Source organism: Vigna unguiculata, chromosome 6 (assembly GCF_004118075.2).
Source record: "Vigna unguiculata cultivar IT97K-499-35 chromosome 6, ASM411807v1, whole genome shotgun sequence".
Lineage (NCBI taxonomy): Eukaryota > Viridiplantae > Streptophyta > Magnoliopsida > Fabales > Fabaceae > Vigna > Vigna unguiculata.
The window spans coordinates 6,409,549-6,434,399 of NC_040284.1; positions in this window are offsets into that span (position 1 = coordinate 6,409,549).

A 24,851-nucleotide genomic window follows, 5' to 3' on the forward strand; every position below is an offset into this window, starting at 1 on the left:
CTAAATTTATAAATTATTTTTTCAATGACACTTGTGTTTTGTAAACTCTATATTACCTTTAGTGTATAAATATTTAATAGTTAATGGCTTCAATTTTATGCACAAAAGTAGATACATTTGTCACTTTCCCATTGTAAAATGTCTTGTTGTAATATGAAAGTGTTGTTAATTATGCTTGAACAGGTACAAATTGGAGTTTTCCTTCTTTTGTTGCTAATTTATATGTTTTTTTCTTAATTGATTATTATTAATGATGATGATGTACCCAATTGGATTTTGGATGCTTTGGTGTGCTCTCTCAAAAGGTTGCCAAATATTTTTATTCTTTTGATGTGGCGTATGTTGATTGGGGAAAATTTATTTCGTTAGATGTAGTACTGCCATCAAAATTTTATATCTTTGAAAGCTTTTATATGGTCGATTACCTATTGATTTGAAGGTGCAAAAAAGAGGTGTTTCTATATGTTCTATGTGTTCTTTATGAGGTACATGATGTTGAATCTCATTCTCATTTATTCTTCAAATGTTATGTTCTCGTTTATGGAAGTGGTTATAGAGGCTTTTTCAAGATTTGAGGTTTTCATCTCTTGAATTGGTTCTTTAGTTTTTGAGGAAGATTTATAATCCTTTAGTTTCTATAATTAAGGTTGTTGGAATTACAACATATATTTGGATGATTTAGAGGATGCATAATTGTAGTAGATTTGATGTTCCTATTTCATATACCTCTACCATTTTTTAGATTAAGGAGTTGGTGCGTATGGTTGAAAATAAATTAAAGCAACATATGAGTAACTTTGTTTCTGATCTTTTCGTGTTGAAATTTTTTAAAATTCGTACTTAGGAGAGCAAAGTGGTTTCATTTAAGAAAATGATCTAGCCAATTCCATCTAGTAATTGGCTAAAGGTGAATATTGATGGTGCAAATCAAGGTTGTCCTGATTTGGCTACATGTGCTTGAATTTTTAGAGGACATCGAGGAGAATATGTCAGTAATAATTTAGCTTTTTAAGGGTGCAAACTTATCTTTATGTTAGTTTATCATGGCTATTTACATTTTAGAGCATGCTTAAAGAGGGATTTAGGCCAATTTAGTTGGACACTGACTCTATTTTGATTTGTAAAGATTTTGTGGATCAACAAGTCGTATTTCGGGATCTAAGAGGAAGATGGTGCAACTGTTTGTCTTTTATTCGTGATATGTAGTTTAAGGTTTCTCTTATTTTTCGTGAGGGTAATCATTGTGCTAATAAATTAGCTATTTTGCTTTTGCGCATAGGGTGCACCATAAGTGGTTTCATATTTTTGCCACCATTTATTTTTTTACATTTTTTTTTCGTAAACATGGATTATTTTTTTATCATAGGTTTGTGGTCTCATCACTTTTGTTTTTTGTATTTTTTTATCTTTGTTTTTTAATGATATTTCATATGATAACAAATTATATAAAGGCTTTGGATTATAAAAATATCAAAATTTCTAATAATACCTATGATCAACCTATTTAAAACTTAATGATTTTTTACACTTACTTTAGAATGAAATTATTGTAGGTAGATACATTTTCGAAGACACTCAATTTTAATATTGTAGTGAGTGAGCCTAGCCCGGAAAAAGATGCTTTAGAGATAATAGATTTTATTATTTATTGAATAATTCCACCTTTATCTACTATGGTATGCTACTCCAAGAAACTTGTGGATATATGTTACTTTTGCAGGGAACAATCACAAAAACCCATCTTAATGCACACGTCGCAAGGAATAAAGTGATGAGGAAAGAGATAAAAAGTGCAAAGATAATTATTATTCACAGCATTTGCAAGTTTTATTTAGAGCATATACATCTGAAAAGATATTTTTATGCAACACGTGACCTATTAAAGGTTTTACACGATATATATATATATATATATATATATGTATATATATATAAAAGCAAAAAAACATTTTTTCAATATTAATAATATATGACCTTAACACTATTTTAATATTAATTATAACTAAATTAATTTTTAAATTGTAAATGAAAAGTTATAAAAGTGTAAATTTTAAAAGATATTATTAAAATAAAACTTGCAAAAGTTTCTTAAAAAAGTATCCAATATGATGAAAGCTAAATAAAATAGGATTATGCAAGAGTTTCTTGGATTTTTTTTTCTCTCAGAATCTCAACTCCAAAACAAAAATTATCGACAAGATTTAGTGAGAGTCTTAATAATAAAAGAAAGTATTTAATTATAATATACAATTTGTAACATCATAATTTAGCAGATTTATACTACTAATCGAAGCAATTTATAATTGATAAAAAGCATAAACCAATATAAGAGTATATAAATTGTATTTATAAATCCTTCATAAAAAAAGAAAACTTAACTTTTGAAAGATAATTAACACTTCATCTAACTTGGATCTTATATAAAAGTTATATACCTAAGCAAACTTTATCCTTTCTCGACAACCATATGCAGATCTATTGCCTTACAAATCTCTCATTTGCATTATCCTTTGTTCAAGTATAACATATGATCATTGTAAGTGGACAAACCACAACAAAATAGACAAAAGGGTAAGCTAGTGTAATTATAATAATTCCTATTAGTCAAATTAAAACAAGATATATTCAAATTATTTTCCTTAAAATCAATTATTAACGTCATATAATTCATCAATTAAATATCTACCCAAAGCATGTATAAAATGGCTAATATAGCACTAACACTTGACTCTACTTCTGGAAGACATATATAAATATATATATATATATATATATATATATATATATATATATATATTCAGTAAATTCAAAGATCTTGCATCTATCATCTCCTTCTCCTACTTCACGCGAGCTATAGCTATATAATACAATGTCGAAAAATCTCCTTTCCGTTGAACATGACAGGGTAGATTCTATATTTGTAAGTCTCGGTCCCCAACCAAACTCCAAATATAGAACATCCTTAAACTCTCACAACTAGACATCTTTCTCTATGTGAGTAAGATTCTAGCAAAATCAGGAAAATCTCTATATGGTATCACTTCTCAATACATCACCTTACATCACATTAATATTGTACTCCCTAGGAGTCATTACATTCACCAATTCAGAGACCCACTGTTAGCGTGATGCCCGACGATACTTTCCTGCCCCAAAAATGCTACCATAACCAGAATATTGAATTGGCGCACAATGCCTCTACTACCGCCCAACACCATGACATAAACTGTTATGAATGAAGGAATTTGACCCGCTCCATTTTCAAATTGATACTTTCTACTTTGTCTCGTGGCTCACATGTTAGTTTTGAAATGGTCGAAAAGCCAAGAAGGGGGGTTGAATTGGCTAGTTAAAAATTTAGGCTATCTTTGCAAGCTAAAAACCACCTTTAATTGAATCAAATAGATCACCAAGTTAGGATGCAAACAATACTGAACTATAAACTTTCAATCAATCAAAAACAAAGTTAACAGATTGATTTTACTAAACAGATTCTGTTCTAGTATAATCAATCGATTGAAACTGAAAAACAGTCGACTGAAATACTGGGAAAAATGCATAAATGCAAATTTGAATTTTAAACCAGAAACAATGCTCAAGAATGATCAAGATTAGTTCCAAATGATTATACAAACATGCTCAATGCTTCAGATGCTATGAAAACATACAAGAACATGAAAAAGATGATTAAAGCCCAAGTTCTTGAAACTTTAAAATGAAAATGCAAGAGAGAAAGGTTAGAGAAGAGAGGACACCACGAAGTTTTATACTGGTTCACTCAAACTTGAGCTACATCCAGTTTGTCAAGGCAACCTTAGCTTGACTTTGCACTATTTCAAAAGTTTTACAAAGTATCCACCCTTACGCTTCCCAAATATGCAAAAACACCACAAAAGACTCTTGAATCACACAAGAATCACACCAGCACAGCAAGAACCCTCTTGCAGACCTGGAAAACCACCAGGCACACACACAAAGCTTGAGAAAGATCAAACTTCAGTGATAGTACAACCTAGCCTACCACAAACCACTTTCTCCAAGCTTCAAACCAAGCCAAAAGCTCCAAGAATTGATCCAAGATCAATCTTCAACAGCTGCAACATCTATGATCACGAAGGAGAGATTTTCCACACGTTTCTAGAACCAAATCGTGCTCTAAAATGATCAGCAAACCTCTCTTTCCAAAATCACAGCTTTTATAGTCAAACTGTTACGAAATTCAACAGGTTGATTTTCAAATCAATTAGTTGATTTCACTTGACTTAAGTGAAATCAGTCGATTAAAAACTAAATCAACTGATTGAATTTGTTGCAGTTTAAGACTACTGCAGCCAACCTTTTAACCTGTTAAAAAGTCATTCAACAGATTAAAAGAGACATTTTAACCTGTTGAAAACTATTCAACAGATTAAAAACACAACAAAGAACAAACTACATCTAATTAATGCTTTAAGGTCTACAACATGAATTACAAACTACAAGTACACTTTCTTAATGATGTAACTACATGGAGAGCACACATTCCAGCCTTGATCACCATGGATATCATCAATTCTCCTTTCCTTCATCAATGTAGGTTTCATTCCAATGGTAATGGCTTCAAGATAGTTCAAAAGAGCTTCATTCAATCTTCATCAAATCTTCAAGAAGCAAACCACCTTGGCTTCTCATGTCAACAATCTCCCCCTGATTTGATGAAGCCAACCTCTATTCCATCTATCTTCTTCTATCTTCCATTGCAAAATGCTTCCATTTGTTGGATACCAATTGATGAAGTAAAACCTTAGCTTGAAGCTTGTGAACCTGAAAAACATTTACAGTAGCAATACACACAAGCTAGCAAGTATACAACTGTGATCATGCTCCCCCTATCAATAATATGAGTTCAAATTCGATTTGATTATTGATTCCAATTTTAATGCTTAGTTTAATGTGATCAATTATCCATTATCCAATTTTTCCAATTTTTCTCCCCCTTTGGATTCATCAAACAGAACAAATTCATAAAGATAACAAGCATTGCATTTCATTTCATTAATACTGGAAGGGAATACAGCCAGTAGAAACTGAAAACAGAAAACAGATGCATAAAGCTGATACAATCAGCCGACTGAAATGAAAAACAACCCACTGAAACAGACAAAACTCAAACAGAAAATTCATAAACACTAGGATGCAATGCATGATCCTAAATAACCACCACACTTAATCATCTTGAGGATCATTTCTGGTCTAGAATGAGTGGAGCATATCATGGATATCATGGATTTGACCATCCAATGCATTGAACCTCTCATTGCAATAATTGTGATGTTCATGTTGAGACACATTGAGCTCATGCAGCTGGTTTAGTACCATCCTCTAAAAATGTGAGTACACAGGGCCTCTATCCTCTGGAGGGTTGTAGGGAATCAAGTCCATAGGTTCAGCAGTTGGTTCTTCCTCTTGATTTGCACCACTTGGATTCATGGTCATGTGCACCACCAACAACAACTCCAGCAGTTGTCCATCCATTTCCCACCTTGATAAAGCCCATTTTGTGCAGATTTTGGTTGGAGGTATGGTTCAATAGTCCAGTTGACTCCTCTAGCTCATCCTCTACATCAATACCAAGGTATTCAATGAATTTAGACACCAAAACCACATATGGAAGCCTAAAATCCGTGAGCCTTTTGGCCTTGAGCATGTGATCACGAAACACATAGATCCAATCCACCTGAATGTTGTGTTGAATGCAGTACATGAGTATCAAATCTCCCTCATTCAATGTTGAATGGTTGCTACCACGTGGAATAAGGATTTTTGTGACAATCATACCAAGTAACCTTTGATCCACCTTGAGACCACCAACATGGAAGTGTTTGATTTCAGCAATAGGATTTCTCAAGCATTCGCCATAGTATTGCATCTTGTTGAATTATGGAACAGCCCAGTTTCACCTTTTCTCACTTGCACACCCCTTGGTTTGAGTCTAACCACATCTTTCCAAGCTCTCTTGTTGATCTCCATTTGAACAGTAGGACATCATTTTTAAACTCCAAGTTGGTGAAAAACACCTTCACCAAGTCTAGATATATTTTTCCTGAAAGTTCAAGGAAGGACTTCAACTTTTAATGCTTTAATTATTGGAATAGGCTCTCTAAGCCTTCAGCCCTTAGCCAAGAGAACCTCAACACCTTAGGAATGCTAATCTACTTCCTATTCATCTCAATGAGGAACACTTGAATGTTGTCCTCATGATCCTCAAACCATGCTTCAATTCTTCCATGGCTTTCATGATTTGGAGACCTTGGAGTAGGAGGAGTGGAGTGCTCATCATCAGATTGGGTAGCTCTTTGGGAACGACGAGGCATGATGAGTGTTGGTGTGGCTATTTCTAAGAGATGTATGATGCAAATGCAGCAACACAAGTGCAGTATTTATAATTCAACAAATTGATTTTCAGAAACAGTTGATTAAATGGTGCAGATTTTTCTAATTAATTCGTTTTATGTTACCCAAATCAATTTAATGCAGTCCAAAACAATATCTCGTGCATTCATGATGTTTTCAATGTGTTTTTATGAGAGAATCAATTAGCTCAGATCATATGAGCTGCATGTACATTGGAATTGTACACTAGAATGCTATTTGGTCAAACAATTCAGTAAAAGTAACACATGGCTGATGAAATGGGCAGTTAAGAGCAGATAATACCTGACAAAAAGATGCTTTCTTTGACTGATTCAGCTTAACAATTCAATTCGTGAGTAAAAGCACAGTTTAAGTAAAATCAACATGTTGAAAAAAAGAATCAGTCGACTAAAACAACATTAGAGCATCAAAGATTAAAAACAGAATCTGGTTAAGTGAAATCAGCTGACTAATTTTGAAAATCAGTCGATTGAAAATCGTGAAATTGAACTTCATTTTTCCAGATTCAGTTTTAATGAAATCAACATACTGAATTATGAAAATAGCAGATTAAAAATCATATCAGATCAATTTTTCATCATCCAGTGGCAGTTTAAGTGAAATAAACATGTTGAAATACAGAAACAACAAGTTGACAGATCATGAATTGTGCAAACAGAGGCAAATTTAAGTGAAATCAACAGGTTGACTATGATAGTTTTTAACTCTTGCATACAACAACATATTTTTATGAAACCAATGCATGAGTACATAAGATTAACATGCTACAAATACATCAGACCACATTCTTGATGTCTAAAATGCTTAGTTCAGTTCTTAGCTTGTTAAACCTATCTCTAGCTAATGGTTTTGTAAACAAATCCGCCAATTGATTTTCAGTTTTAACAAATTTGATTTCACAATCTCCCTTTTGAACATGATCACGAATGAAATAATGCCTAATCTCTATATGCTTGGTTTTAGAATGTTGTATTGGATTCTTGGTTAAGTTGATTGCACTAGTGTTATCACAATACAAAGGTACCTTGCTTAGCCTTACACCATAGTCCAAAAGTTGATGTTTCAACCATATGATTTGTGCACAGCCATGTCCAGTAGCAATATATTCAACTTCAGCTGTGGAAAGTGCCACACAAGCTTGCTTTTTGCTATTCCATGAGATTAAACTTGATCCAAGCAAATGGCAAGTACCACTTGTGCTTTTCCTATCCAATTTGCACCCTACATAGTCTGAATCTGAAAAGCCACTAAGAGATATGTTAGAATCACATGGATACCATAAACCAACATTGGTTGTTCCTTTGAGGTACTTTAGAATCCTTTTTGCAGCCTTAAAGTGTGATTCCTTAGGATTTGCTTGAAATCTAGCACATAAGCATACTCCAAACTGAATATCTGGCCTACTTGCTGTAAGATAGAGAAAAGACCCAATCAACCCTCTATATTTGGTTGAATCTGCTGGTTGGCCAGCCTCATCTGCATCCATAAGGCAATTTGTTGTAATTGGAGTGGCAACTTCCTTGTAATCCTCCTTTTTGAACTTTTTCAACAAGTCAAAACAGTATTTTGATTGATTTAAAAATGTTCCATGCTTGAGTTGCTTGACTTGCAGCCCTAGAAAGTAGGCAAGCTCACCCATCATTGGCATCTCACATTCTCCCTGCATAGCTGCAACAAACTCTTCACACAATATGTTATTATTTGAGCCAAAGATGATATCATCAACATACACTTGAACAAGTATAACATCATTATCATGTTTTCTAATGAAGAGTGTTTCGTCCACTACACCTCTAGCATAACCTTTTGATAAGAGAAAGTTGCTTAGCCTTTCATACCATTGCCTTGGTGCTTGTTTCAAAACATATAAGGTCTTTTTCAATTTGAAAGCATGGTTAGGATAGAGATGATCCTCAAATCCAGGAGGTTGTGATACATACACTTCTTCATTTAGGAAACCATTCAAGAATGCACTTTTCACATCCATTTAATGCAATTTAAAGTTACACATGCAAGCATATGCTAAGAGTAATCTCACAGCTTCTAGCCTAGCTACAGGTGCATAAGTTTCATCAAAATCAATGCCTTCTTTTTGATTATAACCTTTAGCAACTAGTCTAGCTTTGTTTCTTACTATATTACCATCTTCATCCATTTTGTTTCTAAAAACCCATTTGGTTCCAATTATATTCATAACATTAGTTTTAGGCACTAGAAACCACACATCATTTCTTGTGAATTGATTGAGTTCATCTTGCATAGCCACAATCCAATTATTATCATTCAAAGCATCATTCACATTCTTAAGTTCAATTTGAGATACAAATGCAACATGTTCACAAAATACAATCCTACGTCTAGTAGATACTCCCTGTTTGATATCACCTATGATGTTGTCCTTTGATAAACCTCTAGGCTGGATCCAATCCTTGGGCAATTTGTTGTTTGCAGCTTTTTCAGTCGACTATTTTTCCTTTTCAACCAACTGATTTCCTGCAGCAGTGGACTTTTCTGCAGCAGAAATCTGCTCCTGCAGTAGATCTTCCTCATCTGCATTCTTTGACACTTGATCTTGCAATTTTGGGTTAGTTTCATCAAATACATCATGCATAGACTCTTCAACAGTCATCAATCTCTTATTATAGACTCTATATGCATGACTTTGTGTAGCATAGCCTAGAAAAACACCTTCTTCCGCTTTTGCATCAAATTTGCCAAGACTTTCTTTTCCATTATTTAAGATGAAGCACTTACATCCAAATACTTTTAGGTGACTTAAAACAGGCCTTCTCCCTTTGAAAAGCTCATAAGGGGTTTTCTTCAAAATTGACCTAATTTACACTCTATTTAAGACATAGCAAGCAGTGTTGACTGCATCAGCCCAAAAGTACTTAGGTAGTGAGTTTTCATTCAACATAGTTCTAGCTAGTTCCTCAAGTGATCTATTTTTCCTCTCAACAACACCATTTTGTTGTGGTGTTCTTGGTACAGAAAAATTATGGTTGATACCATGCTTTTCACAAAAGTGTTCAAACTTTTCATTTTGAAATTCCCCACCATGATCACTTCGAATAGACACTATCTTGGAACTCTTTTCATTTTCAAGCATCTTGGCAAGTCTTTTGAAAGCATGAAAAGTTTCATTTTTGGCAGCTAAGAACAAAGTCCATGTGTACCTAGAGAAATCATCAACAATGACTAATGCATAAAGATTGCCACCAAGGCTCATGGTTCAAGATGGACCAAATAAATCTATGTGAAGCATCTCTAAAGGTCTTTCATTTGAAACAACATTTTTGGATTTAAAAGAGACCTTAGTTTGTTTTCGTTTTTGACATGCTTCACACACTTTATCCTTCTCAAACTTGAGTTTTGGTAGTCCTTCAACCAGCTGTTTTCTATTCAGCCGATTGAAATGCTGCATGTGTATGTGACAAAGTCTTCTATGCCATAACCAAGTATCATCCTCTTTTGTACATCCGCTATGGATTCTCCTTGTTTCATCTTGAATAGCTCATACTCTTGAATCAAGGCATGCTTTCTTGCTCTCTTAACATCATTGGTTCCTTCATGGGTCACTTCAAGAACCTCCCACATTTCCTTGGCACTCTTGCATTGTGAAACACGAAAAAACTCATCCATGTTGAGAGATGAAGTGAGGATATTCTTTGCATTGCAATCATATTGGGCTCTCCTCCTTTCTTCCTCATTCCATTGAGTCCATGGCTTATTAACCTACACATCATCAACAATATGCTTAGGAGTATATGGTCCATTTATGATTGCATCCCATATCCCTTGATCTATTGACTCAATAAAGATTTTCATCCTAATTTTCCAGAATTGGTAATTAATGCCACTAAACAAAGGGGGTCTATGAATTGAGGCACCTTCACCAAAGGGTAACTTGTTTTTAGCCATTTCAAGTAGTTCAAAATAAATTTAGGACCTTACTTGATCAAATTTCAAGTACCTTGCTCTAGATACCAATTGTTAGTTTTGAAATGGTTGAAAAGCCAAGAATGGGGGGTTGAATTGGCTAGTTAAAAATTTAGGCTATCTTTGCAAGCTAAAAACCACCTTTAATTGAATCAAATAGATCACCAAGTTAGGATGCAAACAGTACTGAACTATACACTTTCAATCGATCAAAAACAGAGTTAACAGATTGATTTTACTAAACAGATTCTGTTATGGTATAATCAATCGATTGAAACTGAAAAACAATCGACTGAAATACTGAGAAAAATGCAGAAATACGAATTTGAATTTTAAACTAGAAACAATGCTCAAGAATGATCAAGATCAGTTCCAAATGATTATACAAACATGCTCAATGCATCAGATGCTATGAAAACATGCAAGAACATGAAAAAGATGATTAAAGCACACGTTCTTGAAACTTTAAAATGAAAATGCAAGAGAGAAAGGTTAGAGAAGAGAGGACACCACGAATTTTTATATTGGTTCACTCAAACCTGAGCTACATCCAGTTTGTCAAGGCAACCTTAGCTTGACTTTGTACTATTTCAAAAGTTTTACAAAGTATCCACCCTTACACTTCCAAGAATTGATCACGAAGGAGAGAGTTTCCACACGTTTCTAGAACAAAATCGTGCTCTAAAATGATCAACAAACCTCTCTTTCGAAAATCACAGCTTTTATAGTCAAACTGTTACGAAATTCAACAGGTTGATTTTCAAATCAATCGGTTGATTTCACTTGACTTAAGTGAAATCAGTCGATTAAAAACTAAATCAACTTATTGAATTTGTTGCAGTTTAAGACTACTGCAGCCAACCTTTTAACATGTTAAAAAGCCATTCAACAGATTAAAAGAGACATTTTAACCTATTTAAAAAACCATTCAACAGATTATAAACATAACAAAGACCAAACTACATCTAATTAATGCTTTAAGGTCTACAACATGAATTACAAACTACAAGTACACTTTCTTAATGATGTAACTACATGGAGAGCACACGTTCCAGCCTTGATCACCATGGATATCATCAATTCTCCTTTCCTTCATCAATGTAGGCTTCATTCCAATGGTAATGGCTTCAAGATAGTTCAAAAGAGCTTCATTCAATCTTCATCAAATCTTCAAGAAGCAAACCACCTTGGCTTCTCATGTCAACATCACATACTTCTAAAACACATTCTAAGTTGTACCAATTTGCTTAATTGCTCATATTATTGCTCTCTCACTCAATCACATATCCAACACAATTAAAGATACATGTTAGCTTATCTTACCTAGAAAAATAATTGGTCTAAGATAGCTCAACAACTTTCAACTAATAAGATGCTCAATCTACACATTGAAACATCAAAAACATTACCAGAACATGCCATCATGATCCTTTATCAATATATACTCAAATAAAAGATTAAAAAGACACATGCAAGTGGAAGAGGGCTTGCATGTAGCAAAAAATAGAAATTGATTGGTCCAAATTGAAGAATTTAGTGCGAGGATCAATCCTACCGTCTTGGTTCTTCAATTAAACAAGTAGGGAGTGAGAAACAAAAGAGAGAAGTCAGAGGACTCTAGAAAAAAAAATTCTAGAAAAAAATTTTCTAGAGATATAGTGTGTTTTAATATTAAAATAATATAGTCTTATCATTTTGATCACATTATTAATCCTAAAATATCAATTTCTCAATTCTCAAACAATTAGATTAATTTTTAATTTGTAAGAAATTCTAGTATAAATACAATATTATAAAAGTGTAGGTCTTATAATAAATTTTTATTGAAAAAGAAAACTTGTAAAAGAAAACACAAAGAATATTATATGACAAATTCAACGTGAAATAAAACTAATAAAAAATTAATAACCTTTTGAATGGAAGATATTGTTGTAATAGTTGTTCTAAGGTAAATTATTCTTGGATATGTCGGAGTGGGATGAAAAAATTCTTTCAAATTATTATTTGTCCACAAACAATTCACTTTCTTAATCTCTCAAGAAAAATACCAACACAATATATGGAATGTTTCCATATGCATTAACCCTATTTTAAATAAAAGCTTAGTTTATTTTGGAGAAATAACAATTTTTTTTCTTCTAGCCCTTTTAAGAGATATTTTTTTCTTCTATCCCTTTTCAGAAATATTTTAAGAAAGTAATTATTTATAAAAGTCAATACCAAAGTTGCACTAAATTGATGTTTTTCTTTAATTATATTAGCAAAGAAAGGACGAGAAGAAAGGAGATTCATAATAAAAATATATGTTGGGACATGAGTATACATAGGTTATATTTGATATACACACAATCACCACTTAAGACTAAAGTATAAAATTGTTTCTCGATGATTATGATTCGATGTAGATTCATTTTAATAGCTAACAAGCTTAACATTTTTTTAATTTAATTTTAAATGTTTAAGTGTTTTATTCATTTATTATCTAAATGAATTTTACAAATAGTCCACTTATGAAATGGATCAAAGTCAAAAAAATCCATAAATCATACATTTCTTTCCACAAATCATTATTTTTTAATACTTTTTTGTTAAGGATGGAGCAATGGATGAGTCAAAAAGGAAATAAAATGGAGAAATGTAGATGAAGGGTTTGCACAAACGTAAATTGCAAAAATAGTATATTACTAAGTATAAAATAGAAACTGGTAAATGAAATCTACGAAATCAGTGGCCCAAATTGTCACAATCAACATTGATCTTGTCATTTTCTTATTTGTGGCATTCGTTAGTGTGTTTGAATTTGTGTCTACAATTAGTCACCCCTATTTTACATTTCATTTAGCTATTTATATTTTTCCCCCCTATTTTGACAGTTACTTGGCACAATAAAATAAAAGAAAAATACATAAAATAAGAGTAACTCCTCTACAACTACCCTCATCATGCAACAAATTTTTGTTGGTTCCACGTTTTGCTAGAGTTATTGCATGTAACTTCCTTTTTGAACTATTTTAGTCTCGATTTTGACCTTCTTTCTTTTAACACTCTTCTCTACCTCGATCTATTCACCTTGGATGTCTTATGCTTCCATCAGACTCCTTTCAATGTTTTCAATAGTCTTCTCTGTTCAATTCTGCAATTTGATTCTACTTCTCCTGCCACCTCTCTTTGCTACCTTTCTATGAGTCAATTAGCCTATTGCATCGTTTAATCTACTTGATATTCCTCAATGCCCTCAACTAATGCCCCCAAAAGAATATTGATTCAGGACCTTCTCGAATAGTATTTTCTTGAACTTTAATTCGGCTCTTCAACTTCAAGACTCTACACATTCTTGTCTCACACACTTCCATGTTAGTTAGAAACATGACCTACCTCTTCAGTATCCATGCATTTACTAGACTTCCCATGCCTACTTGAGTGTAACCGCTAGGCTGTTACGAAAGTAACAATATAGTATTAACTTCCTAAATGGGCTTAAGCATACTCACGCTTCAATTTGTAATGTCTTCCAATCTTCTTTATGATCTTTGTAATTTCCCTTTTTATGTTACGCACCTACCCTTGTGCTCTTGTCCTCTTGTTCCCTGATCTTTCCTACAATTGTTATTCTTAAAAAGCGCTCATCTTTCTTCCTCATACCTCTTGCATTGTTTTAATGGCTTCTACCTCCTAGAGCGCCTTTGTTTTACCATCCATCTTGACCACCTTGGCCGAGCTTCAAGGACACCTTTTAGCATCAGTCCTTGGCTTGGGAAAAGGTCCAAGAAAGCCTAAGAGACCCAAGTACCAATCCCCTACTCTGTGTGCAACGTCATATACGCCTTTAACAACCCTCTCAATAATTTGGGTTACATAGAGGCGTTACCCAACTTTCCTCGCTGAGACACCACCAAGCAAATTAACCAGCATGTCAGAATACACATGGACTTATCTCAAAATGTGAGTAAGATTTATCGTTCGGGTCCCTTTTCCCATAAGCCGAACTACTTGAAATGGCTATCAATGGTCATCGCCTCTTATAAGACCCATTAGGAAAAAGTTGGCCTCACTGACCTGATTGAATTATCCATGCACAATCTTTCCTATCCTAAATTTTACATGTTTAGTGCCACCATTCATCTCTAGAACAAGGAGCTCAATGCCCTCGAGCTTCCTTGTGGGCCCTATGCCCCTACTTTGTTCAATGTCTCTACCATAAAAGGTTTGAAGCCTTTTAATGGTATTTACCACATTGTCATTTTCCCCAACATACAACTATTGAATCCAAAATCCAACAGGACAAGAAAGCTTTTGTGGATGACCCTTTGATTCTTGACAACCCCGAGGAACATTTAGTCTTCCTTGTATATTGGTTATGCACTCAAGTCTTTTTCCCTCACTCGATTCAAATTTCCCTTCATTTCTTTAATTTAGCCTATCTTCTCCACGTAGGCTCTCCATCGATTTGCCTAGCCAAGCTCCTCTTGGCTCACATGTATTCCACGTTTTCTGAAGTTGTTGATCTCTTCATGTCCAAGAAACCACTTGGAAACCTCTCTGGTCCTTTATGGTTAATACATCTTTAGTTGGTTTTGATCTTTCAGCCAACAATCCCTCTATCGGAACGTTATCTCAATTTACTCTATCGAAGCCTGGTGGATGTATGTAGGGGCAAGGCGAGTTTTTACAATTTGTATGTCCTTTTTTTAGGTAAAACCACCTTCGATGTTTCTCTTGCCCTTTTCATCCAGCCCACTGAAGGTCTGAATGGCCTCTAAGGCCAATCTAGGTTCAGGTCTCAGTACCCAACCCCTGACCCTGGCCTTCAAATTAAGGTGGTTAACATATGGACTACATATCTCACACATGGTGTAATATGTAAAAGAAGTGTTTAGCCAAGAAAGGGGGGTTGAATTGGCTATTTCTGAAAACTTAGGTTTAGTTTTACACTTCAAAAAATCTTTAGTTTAAATCTAATTGACCAAGTTTTTAGCAATTTATCTCTTCTAAAACATGTATTTTAATCAATTAAAAACATAATCAACAGATTAATCACTAACAAAGAGTCACACAAAGAGAAAAGAATAATTCAACAGACTAAGAAACATGATCAACAAGTTGAAATATTGGGAAAATTTATGCAGAAAACTTAATGAATGCAAGACTTCAAATCTGATCAAATTACCAATCAAAATTAATTCCAATTGACAGTAAAAGCACTATTTGAACACCATATTACAATAATCACCAAAATTACACAAAAAGATTGATTGAAATGGTCTTCTTGAAGATTTTATCAAAGAACAATTGAGATTAAAAGAATCAAATACTGGTTCACTCATAACTGAGCTATGTGCAATTTGTCAAGGCAACCTTAGCCTGACTTTCCACTATTTCAAAAGTTTTACAAATTCCTTACAAGATTACACTTTTGAAAAAATAAAAACAACACAAAATCTCTTAATTCCCACAAGAATCTAGTACAACATAGTAAGACCGCAACATGAAGATTTAAACTCACACCATGTGGTGGCTCTCCTTAGTCAACCAATAGTTTTCTTCAAAGCACTCACACCAAGCCAACAAGGCTTCAATACTTCAAGAATCATTCACGAACTATTGCAACATTGTGAAGTTCATAAATAATGAGTTTTCCATAATGATCACACTGATTTCACGACAAAAAATGAATCTCACACATTCTCGATGAAAAAGCCAGACTTTATAGTCTACCAGCTGACATATTGAAGAAATTTAAATTTCTATTAATTCTATTGATTTCACTTGACTTGAAATCAGTTGATTGAATAATATTTCAGTCGATTAAGTATGTTACTTGCAAAGCTATAACAACAAGTCAATTAACCTATTAAAAACCTCTTCAACAGACTAAAATACTACGACCAAACATAAGACACCTATTCTTTGTCAAATGGTCATCAAGTTAAGCTCTAATCTTTAACCTTTTATTTCTTCACATGCAACCAAATTAAGCACACTTCAAGCTTGATCAACACAACCAATCTCTCACACTTCACTTTATCAAGTCTTCATTAATCCTTCATATCCTTATCAAATCTCTATGCAATGTCTTTATTAAATCTTTATATGTCAAAGCCATTTGTGTTGATAATCTCCCCCTGATTTGATGAAGCCAACATCCATTTTGTTAAAAAGATCTTCCATTGCTATCAAGCTTGTGAATTTGAAATATCATTGGCAAAAATAGTACATGCACTATAACAAACAAACACATATACTCATACTCCCCCTATCATTTGTATGGTTTGTTTAAATCAGTTTGAATTAATAAAGTCATAGGATTTTGTTCATTAATTTGTCATTAATTGTTCTCCTCCCATTGATTCATCAAATAGAAGTAAATCAGACAAAACTTAGAATAATACCAAAGTTTCATTCATAGGATAATGAGATATAACCAACAAAAACATAAACAGAAAGAAATATTAAAAACTGATACAACTAACATATTGAAATTTTATAACAACCAACTAAAAATCTAACAGAACTTATTAAAAACATAAATGCAACAATAATATGAAATGCATGATCCTAAAGCCAAGTCAATCAACCATTCTTGAGGTGATCTTTCTAATAGAACGTGCCCAACATATCATTAACATTATGGATTTGGTCATCCAAGTCTTGGAACCTTGTATTGCAGAAATTGTGATGCCAATCTTGTGCAACATTGAGCTCATGAAGTTGATTCAGAATAGCCCTTTCAAATGGTGAATATGCGGGAACTTTATCCTCTAGTAGGTTGTAGGGATCCAAGTCCATTAGTTCTATAGCATTTTGAATGACCATCCCCTTGGTTTACACCACTTGGTCTAACTTCATCATTATTATTCCTAGCTCCTCCACCTTCATTTCTTTCATTCCATACATTGTTCACCTTTGAGAATCCCATCTTATGTAGATTGAAGCAAGAAACATGGTTCAAAGTGCTAGTTGGCTCCTCAAGTTTGTCATCCACATCAACACCAAAATATTCAATAAACTTGGAGATTAAAACCATATAGGAAAGCTTGAAATCCATGAGCCTCTTTACCTTCATTATATGATCATGCAAAGCAAAAGTCCAATCCACATGAATGTTGTAGTGAATGAAATACATGAGCACAAGATCACCTTCATTCACGGTTGAATAATTGCTCCTATGGGGTACCACAATCTTTGTGACAATCATGGCTAAAAACCTTTCATCCACCTTAAGTCCACCAACATGGAAGTTTTTGATTTCTCTACCACGCCTATGACGACAACCACCATAATATTGAACCTTGTTAAACTCTTCCACAACATTTGTTTCACATTTCCTTACTTGCACACCTATTTGCTTTAGGCTAGCCACATCCTTCCAAGCTTTCTTGGAGATCTCCATATCCACACCTTTTTGACACATGATTTCAGAGTGCCACCATTGAACTACAGATTGGTGAAAAACACCTTCACCATGTCGAGATAGATATTGCCCGCGAGCTCCAATCAGGTTTTCAGCCTTTAATGCTTGAGTTGTTATTGTAGGTCATCAAAATTTTCAGCCTTGTGCCAAGAGATCCAAACCAACTTGGGAACATTGATATGTTTCCTTGTCATCTCTATCAGGAACACTTGGGTATTCTCTTCATTTCCATCAAATCATGTTTCAAGTCTCCATTGGTGCTCATTGGTTAGCGAATTTGGAGTGGGAGGAGTATTGTGTTCCTCCTTAGATTGAATACGGTGTGATTGGCGTCTTGGCATATTGAATTGGGTTTGACTTTTGCTATGAATGATGAATGTAAATGCAAATACAAAGGTGCAATATTTATAGATTAACACATTGAATTCAAAATTACCCAGTTGATTCGTGTAAAATTATTATATTTGCATTGAGTTGTATGAATTAATCAATTAGTTTAGATCATGAGGGATGCATGCATATTGGAACCGTGCAGAATATGTGCTTTATAGTCAAGGGGAATTTGAAAAGTAATAAATAACTTATGCAATAACTATTACAACATATTGTACCTGATCACATGATAATGACTTTGACTTAGTCAACTATTAAATCTGTTTAATGCACACATTAGTTATTCAAATGAAATCAACACATGGAATTATAAGATTAACAAGCTACAAATATATATATATATATATATATATATATATATATATATATATATATATATATATATATATCAGAGTTACATTTTTCATATCCAATATACCTAATTCATTTCTTAGTTTATTAAACCTGTCATGAACATGGTTTTGTGAACAAACCAACCAATTTATTTTTAGTTTTAACAAACTTAATTTCATAATCACTTTTTAATACATGATCTCTTATAAAGTGATGCCTTATTTCAATGTGCTAAGTAACAAATTTCCACTAGTGTTATCACAATAAAGGGATACTTTTATCAACTTAACTCCATAGTCCAAAAGTTTATGCTTTAACCATACAATTTGAACACAATAATACCCAGCTACACTATACTTTTTCTCAACTGCGGAGAATGCTACATATGCTTGTTTCTTATTGTTCTAAGATATTAAGCTTGAGTCAAAGAGGTCACATATTCCATATATATTTTTCCTATCCAATTTGAAACCTACAAAGTCATAATCTAAAAATCCACTTAGGTTTATCTTAGAGTTACCTGGATACCACAATCCAACATTGATTGTTCCCTTTAGATACTTGAGAATCCTTTTTGCAGCTTTGTAATGTGATTACTTTGGATTTGATTGGAACCTTGCTCATAAACAGACATCACCATAGACATCTCAAATTCACCCTTCATAGTTGCAATAAGTTCTTCACACAAGGAGTTATTGTTGGAACCAAAGATTATGTCATCAACATACACTTAAACAAGCATCACATAACTTTCATGTTTTCAAATGAAAAGTGTTTTATCAACATCACCTCTAGCATACCCTTTTGACAATAAACATTTGCTTAGCCTCTTATACCAATAGCGTGGTGCTTGTTTTAAACCATTTTTTTTTTTCAATTTAAGAACATGGTTAGTGTAAGACCTGAGAAATTTAAATAATTAAGTAAATAATTATTTAATAAATGTGGGTAGTGAGACACTTTATGCCATTTAATATTGACATGTATAATGTGGAAAAGTACTAGCTTAAATGGTTGAGAGTACTTGGTTATATGAAAGGACTTAGGTTTAAGTCCCATGTATGCCATTTATGTGTTAATTAATTGATTATTTTTAATAAAATGCTTGAACATGTTTAATGATAATATAATCTTAGAATTATAAGAATTGTCATGAAACATTAATTGGTTGACTGGTTGTGCATTGATTTGACAATGACATGATTGTGGGTTCGAACCTTGGTAGATTACAATTAATTTTTTTTTGCCAAAATTTCTTTTGGCGTGAATGTGAAAGGGCAAGGAAACCCTAGCAGCTAAGAGGGGCTGAAAAAATAGCCACTAATGAACCTTGAATGGCAATTAAACTCCAAGTTTAATGTCATTTTTCATTTTGGAATTTATGTTGCTTAATCAAATGAATTAAGAGCATTGTGAGAGAAGAGAAAGAGTTTTCTGAGTTTTATGTTTTATGTTTCTAAATAAATTGTAATATTTTATATTACTAGACTTTGATGATTGTACTGAAGCTTATAATTATGGTTTTAAATTTTATTCTATGATGAATGAAATTTTTAAATTTCCTGCGTTTTGGGGAATTATAGTTATATTAAACGATGTTTTAATATTATTTTATTCTATTTTATTTAAAATCCATAATATCCGGGCGGATGTTACATTTGGTATCAGAGCAATGGTTTTCAAAATATTTTGGGCCTTGGGGAGTGAGCTTGACGCGTTTCGGTTGTAACTTGTGTGTTGTGGTTAAGTTCTAATGCTTAACTCTATATGTCTAAGCTTAGTAACAGTGTCCTTGCCAAGTTTTGTTGAGTAGGCAATGAATGTTGCTTGTAAGGATTAGGAAAAAAATGATGCTTTTACCAGGTTTTGGTGAACAGGTAAGGGTGGGGCTCCTATCGAGTTTTGTTGATCAAACAAGAGTTGTGTTTGTGAGGCTCAAGGAAAACAACACTCTTACCAGGTTTTGGTGAGCAGGTAAGGGTGGTCTCTTGCTGGGTATTGGTGAGTAGGCAAGGGTTGTTGTTTGTGAGTAGGCAACACTCTTACCGGGTTTTGGTGAGCAAGTAAGGGTGATACTCTTGCTGGATTTTGATGAACAAACAAGAGTTGTTGCTTACGGGTTTTAGTAGAAGCAACGCTCTTACTGGGTTTTGGTGACCAAGTAAGAGTGGTACTCTTGTTGGGTTTTGGTGAGTAGGCAAGGGTAGTTACTTATAAGACCTAAGGAAAGTAATGCTCTTATCGGGTTTTGGCGAGCAGGTAAGGGGTATTACTTGTCTTTCCTGATGTGTTGGTGCGCAAGGGGAGAGGTTATTTCCAAGAAGCGCTGGTGCGCAAGAAAGGAACTTGTGAACTGGAAGTATTAAGAACAGAAAATGTCTAAGTAGAGTGATGAGGGTGCACACTCATGACTATATCTGAGATAATTTCTTTTCTTAATTCTAAAGGTTTTGGTAAAAGAGAGAAAGGTGATAGGTTGAGTTTGTCTCCTATACGTTTCTTGTTATGTTTGCGTTTTTTTGTGATATATGTGTGTTATCTATAGTGGCTGACTACAGAATCAAGGTCAAACTTGATATGTTTGTTTTGCAAGAGTTGGGTAGGGCCTTTGAGAAAATATCTTGATCGAATATGCAAGTACGCATAAGGATATCTCGATAGGCAAGGAAAGCTAAGTTGGTTTGATGAGCCTAAGAGCGACGTTAGAACCCAGAAGCAACGTGTTAGGCAAGGGGATCTTCAAGAATGAGTTCTTGGGACTAATACCACAAGTTTTGCGAGAGGAATTGAATTCAAAGGTTAGAATAAGGAGAGGTGTTCAAACGTCTACTGATGTCGCGAAGTTGGGAAGTTAAATTGGTATTACATTCTATCATAGGTCTAAAGTCGGAGGTAGAAAGTGGTGAAACATATGAAGCAAAGGTTAAAACAAAAGGGTAGAGACAAGGAAGGGATAATCTTAAGTTAAAGGTAAGTTGAGGCAGAGCTCGAATGATTAAATCGATAAGGCAGTGTTCTAAAAAAAGGGAAAACCAATTTGGTGGTGAGAATATAGTGTGTTCAAGGTTTTATACCCAAGTAACTCATAGGAGGTAGTTGAAACTTGCCAACAAGGACCGCAATTAAGGTCAAGAGTAGAAGGGACGTCATAAGTGGGGTGGCTCGCAAGAGAGACAAGTTTGATTTAGGACATGAGATGAATAGATTGTCATATCGGAAGAAAAGCTACAACGTAAGTCGTTCTTATGGGAAAGCGGTATTATAGATGGTGATGGACTGATTGAAGCAACCAAGCACATTCAAGGATACAAGGTATAAAAGTAGTGCCTGAGATGTGAATTTTGTGTTAATGGAGATCGTATACCTTAGGTTTTATCCGTAAAGGATTTGGGTTCTGATAGTCTACAAGAGGGAGTTGCTAGTAAGAGGTTGGTTTTTTGGCTATAGTTACGGCCAAGGGAGAAGGATTCTCGTATGGTGGTCTATTGGGGATCAAAGGATTCAACCTTGATATTAATTGGAATTGATTCCTTTGTAAGATTGGGGCAGAAACGCAAGGAAAATTGGTTATTCCCTGCTTTCATTCCTGAGTGAGGGGATAACAATAAAGTGGTATCGATGACACAAAGGAGATAAATCGACCGTGGAGTACAATTTGTTGATCAAGAGGAAAGGAGGGGGCAAAACATTATGGCAATCCGAGTCGGCTAACAAGGATGGATGAAATATAAAGGCAAGGGATTGCAGTTGCGAAAGATCTCTTAGACGTTTTTCCGGAGTAGGTGCTAGAATTTCCATCTAAGAGTGGTGGGGTTCACTACGACGTTGATGTGTGAAGCAAAACCAAGAGAAATGGTCTCTAATGGGATAGTTTCTACTGAGGGTGTAAAATTAAAGAAGCAGGTGGAGGAGTTATAGGAGAGGTAGCGGTGTAAACTCAATGGAATCGTCAGAATAACAAGTTTAATAGATCTTGCAAGGGAGGTAGTGATATGTTAAACCATCCCAGAGTATGTCTGGGTAAGGAGGAGTGCAAAGTTGAACAAGATGAAATGAACAAGAGAAGGAAAAGAAGTGGGTGAAACAAGATCTCGAAGACATAATGATAAGGACTCAATGCAAACACTAGAAGGATTGCAAGACTTAGCGAATCGCTAAGGAGAAGTCAGAGAGTTAAACCATACAAGTGAAGTATTCACAAAGGCAAGAGTGGTACCGTAAAGGGTATTGGATGGTAAGAGAGGCAAAATGCAGTGGTATGGGTATCAGGATTGGGAGTCAATGACTATTGGAATGAGTTGCTACAATCAACAAAATTGAAGGTTAATTTAATCCAGGATTGAATGCATTCGTCACATAACAAACTAAATTTATATGTAGGTAAGAGGAGAAAGACGTTGGAGTTTGAGGCTGGAGAGCATGGGATTCTTAGCGTTACTCCAACTATTGGCATTGGAAAAGCGATCAAACTCAGGAAGCTGACTCCGAAATTCATCAAACTATACCAGATCACGAGAAGGATAGGTCCAACAACATACGAGATTCCTTTGTCACAACATCGGACAAACTTACTAAATGGTTTTCATGTGTCACTATTGAGGAAGTATGTTGCAAGTCCGATGCACGTGTTGGAGAAAGATGACGTTTAGGTGCGAGAACCCCTGACACTAGGAATGAGACCAATGAAAATCTTGGGTTTTCAAGTCAAGCAACTCAGAGGTAAGGAGATTAGGACTGTGAAAGTTCTCTAGGATGAAGCAACCCAAGAGATGACTTGGGACATAGAAGACCTTATGAGGCAGCCCTATCCGCATATATTTTCGGGTAAGTCCAATTTTCGAGGACGAAAATTTTTTAAAGTGAGGGAGTGTAAGACACGAGAAATTTAAATAATTAAGTAAATAATTATTTAATAAATGCGGGTAGTGAGAGCCTTTATGGCATTTAATACTAACATGTATGACGTGGAAAAGTACTAGCTTAAATGGTTGAGAGTACTTAGTTGTGTGAGAGGACTTGGGTTCAAGTCCCATGTATGCCATTTATGAGTTAATTAATTAATTATTTTTAATAAAATGCTTGAACATGTTGAGTGATAATATAATATTAGAATTATAAGAATTATCACGAAACATGAATTGGTTGAATGGTTGTGTATTGATTTGATAGTGACATGGTTGTGGGTTCGAACCTTGGAAAAATTTCTTTTGGGGTGAATGTGAAAGGCAAGGAAACACTAGTAGCCAAGAGGAATCCAGGTTAGGGGAGCTCTTTTATGTGTATACTAGAAATCGTCTGGCGGCATTGAAGCTCCGCCAAGCGATGCAGCATGAATGTGTTGTTTTCTGGGTATACCAGAAACCGTCTGGCGGCATTGAAGCTCCGCCAAGCGATGCATGAATGTGTTGTTTTCTGGGTTTTTGTGATGAACCGCCTGACGGCAAGGGTGACTCCGCCAGGCGACGCGAACATTGTGTAAAAACGTTGTTTTTTGTACTTTTCACGCAGCAAGAATCCCAAGGCGTTGGTTCTATACCGCCAGGCGTCAGGCTCTTGATTTCTGGGCGCTAGGCATCACCAACTTTTCTAGTTTGTGCAGTTCTAGTAAAACTACATTTCTCAGTTCGTTAACCGTTCGATTTAAGTGAAATTTTGACAAGTGGTCCACAACATGTAGTTCTTCACTTTCAACGGTGGACATTTGATTTAGAGGTCAGTAGCTAGAGATATATGTTACTCATTATTGCTGGTTTTGAAGTCTTTAAAATGCATGAATAAACTCTTGACAATTTCAAGTAACTTCTAATGAAGCATGATTGGATTATGTTGTAAGTCTCTACGAATTTGAATGTTCCTTTGGTTTAGTCACATGTTAAGAATTGGTTTATTGGTGAATGCATGTGTGTCAATATAAATTAACTTGTTGCATAGGAGAGGCGATAGTGCTATATTAATTTGCATTGGTGCACAAGATCATGTGCTTAAGTTGTCAAAGTGTTGCTCCTTTATATTTGTTTGAGCATACGTTATTCCTAAGTTGGAATTGAATGCTACCATGGATTTAAAGGGTGGAATATATATGTATATGAATATGTAAGGATTGATGCATATGATATATGGTGATACTTGTGTACGTGTATGATGAAGCCATTTAAATTGAGATTGTGCATGGGAGTCATGTTGATTTCTAGAAGCCTATATTCTTGATTGTGGATATGCATAATTATAAGAGTATGATTAATTTCACTTTGTTTTGGGTGCTTTAAAACCAGTACTACGCAAGTACTGGTGTAGCGCCTGGCAGTGGTGTTTGACCGCCAAGCGATAGCTATAAAACCAGTAGAGTATTGAAGTGTGTGGC